Here is a 3,104-nt window from a genome sequence, read left to right as displayed (position 1 = left end):
CACACACACACACACAGGAAATGAGTTGATGGTGTGTTTAGCACAATGTTGTTGCTGAGTGTGTGTTAGTGTCTCACATGACCACACACAGCTTGGGGTGCAGGTAACTGTGTGCTCATATCAGAGCAGCTGCTATAGGTGTGGCGAGCAGTGTTACAGATGACCTTTATTAGTCAGTGTATTTCTGTGAATAACTATGCATGTCCCTGTCCACGTGTGCCAGTGAGTGTTTCTCCTTGCAAGTGGGTACAGGAAAAACAGAGCTGACCAAATATTTAGGAAGTTCTCTTCAAGCTGTCACTCAAAAAAGATTCACACCACAAACTGTGTCTACTCTTTGAGAACTGACACATGTGCATTGAAATTGGCTATCAACACAGCTAGTAATTGTGGTAGCTTTCCCCAGCTTTTCTGTCTGTTATGATAACATTGTTGGTATGGCTTTCAATCCTAAAGTTAAGCTTCATCAACGACTTTAGGGACGCACTTGGTTTCAACCTGCTTCCATAATATTGAAAATATTTATCACTTTCTTGCGGAGATGCCTTGATGGAAGATTGATTGTCTGGGTTTTGGTTGCAGCAGCGAACGTGTGAATGAATGAGTAAAGCGCGTGTGAATGTGCAGTACAATAGTTTGATGGATGCTACAAACCCGCAGTAAACAACTAAAGCGAAAACAGTGTAGTGTTTAGCGTATATCTTGCTTGCGAGCGGTTGAAAACTATTTATTCTTGGTGTCCTAATGTCACACACCTTTGTCTGTCTCTACATGATTACAGATGCGTAGTGATTGCGTAATTTTAACTCAAACTGTGATGCCTTGGAGTTCTTTAATAAGACAAACAAAAGGCTCCAACAGTTATATTCATCAGTGGTAGCTGAAAACAGCAACATCAGTCCAACAAAGTCCAACAGGACAGGAAACAAGAGCAGACAGACCATCAGGCAGGAGATAAACAAGCCAGATTATCCTAACCAACTTATTTGAAGGTAAATCTGAACAGCCAAAAGGCCAGGAACAATCTTTCACTGGACAAAAAAACTACATACACACAACCACACCAAGGTCATAGTAGGAAATCTGTCTGTACAGTGTGATTAACAGTTTGGCTAGTAATTTTGTGTTTGTCTTTGTTTGCATATGTTTATCTCCATCTTTGACTAATCTCATATAACTGGAAAGAAAACACATTCCACAAAATCTTAAAACCTGTATGATTGTGTTCTTTTTAGCAATGATCCTTTCAGAGCTATTCTTTGATTAAAACACCTTAACTGAGCTGGAGTGGTAGAGTGACAGAAAGATAGAGCAGACCAGTGTTCACTCAATTACAGCGCAGAGTACAAGAGTGTGAAAAAGTAAAAGGAGGAACGAGAGAGTGACAGAAAGAGAGGGAGAGATTGAGGCAGAGAACTAGGAGGGGGGAGGGCAAGTTTGTGCAGTTTCAGCAGGAACTGTTTGTGCCGTTCCAGACCGGGGTGACATGGCAGTGGCAGGCATTAACAAACAATCAGCGGCACCAGAACATCACGATCAAACCGTGGCTCATTTGAAGTCATCCCTCAGCACACTCAGGGAGGAGCGTTCCCAGTAGTTACTGTGAAATGCCACAGATAGAAAAATAATTGAAGGTTCAGTACGACGAGAGGTACGACAGGAGAATGTGTGTGTATTAGTGACCTCTTGTTACATGCAAACAAATACACACACACACACACACACACAGAGACTATCTGTTAGGGGTAGGGAGTGACGGCAGGGCCCGCCCATTACGAGGTCAAACAGAGATTTACTTCCTTATCATTTGCCCCAGACAGCTGCCTGTCAAAGGAAAGCGAGACAGAAAGAGGGAGAGATGAAAGATGGAAACATGGACGAGATGGAGGGCTGCGATGGGCAAGGTCACGTTACTATGGAGATTTTACAGCAGCATGACGTCGAAGGCGGCTGTTGAGACTATCTAACACAGACGCACACATCAAGGTCTCTGGTACAGAGAGTGAAAGAGAGACAGGAGGGTGGACAGGAGACAAAAAAGGAGGGAGAGAGTGATAGATGGAAAACGAGACAGATTTGGTCTTTGCTACGGCAGCAATGGAGAAAGTAGAGAGCTCAGTGTGTGTGTGCTGCTGCTGCAGCCCTCCTCTGCCAGATTACAGAGTGACGTAGTGTTATCATTTCTCTGATAGGAGCTCTGCCACAAGAGGAGGAAGAGGAGGAGGAGGGAGGGGATGGAGGGAGAGGACAGAAAGGGGGAGGGGTGACGAGTCTCATTGCTGGAAAAATGGTCTGATAGCCAAGAAAAGGGCAGGGAGGGAGGGAGGGAAAAGGAAAAGTGAGGCAGAGAGAGCAGAGATAGAGACATAGTGCCACACAAAGGAACAGAGCATACACAAAGAAAGAAAGAGAGACAGGCAGAGGGGAAAAAAGAGGGCAAGGGAAAGAGAGAGCAGTAGAAAGTGAAAGAAAAGGAAAAAAGGCAGGGAGCTTGAAAAGAGAGAGTTCTTTGTGTGAGAGATCAGAGAGTGCAACAGCAAGGCGAAAAGTTAAAAAACAAGCTCGAGCAGAAAAAAAGGGCAGAAGAGGAAGGAAAACAGAGAGGTGAGAAGACAACAGGAGAAATAAAGAAAGAAAAGAAAGAGTAAGAAAGAAAGAAAGAAAAATTAGGGACAAGACACGGGTGAGGTGCCCTGAGCGACTGGTGGGTCACAGAAAGTGTGTGTGTGTGTTTGTGCATCCACATGGCAGCAGCAAGCAACATTTACAAAGAGGCAGCTGTTCCATTAGCTACTGCCATTGTGTCTAATTACATCCTGGTCTCCTTAGACACACACTCACACCCTTACACACACACACACACACACACACACATAGCATACGTGCATATAAACACACAATCGCTGCCTCTCCAGCCAACCAAGAAATCCCTACCATGCACGCTAACAAGGAAAGGAACTTGGAGCGACAGAGCCACAGCATATGTATGTGTGTGTGTGTGTGTGTGTGTGTGTGTGTTAATCACAGTGTCATGCACACTCCCTTACAACCCCACCCCCCTCAACACAAGAATACGAGGCAGAAAAAAGATCCACTAGTGTCGG

The sequence above is a fragment of the Morone saxatilis genome, unplaced genomic scaffold (assembly GCF_004916995.1).
Source record: "Morone saxatilis isolate NCDOM2014 unplaced genomic scaffold, NCSU_SB_2.0 Contig21, whole genome shotgun sequence".
Lineage (NCBI taxonomy): Eukaryota > Metazoa > Chordata > Actinopteri > Moronidae > Morone > Morone saxatilis.
Note: the sequence above shows the minus strand (reverse complement) of the source record.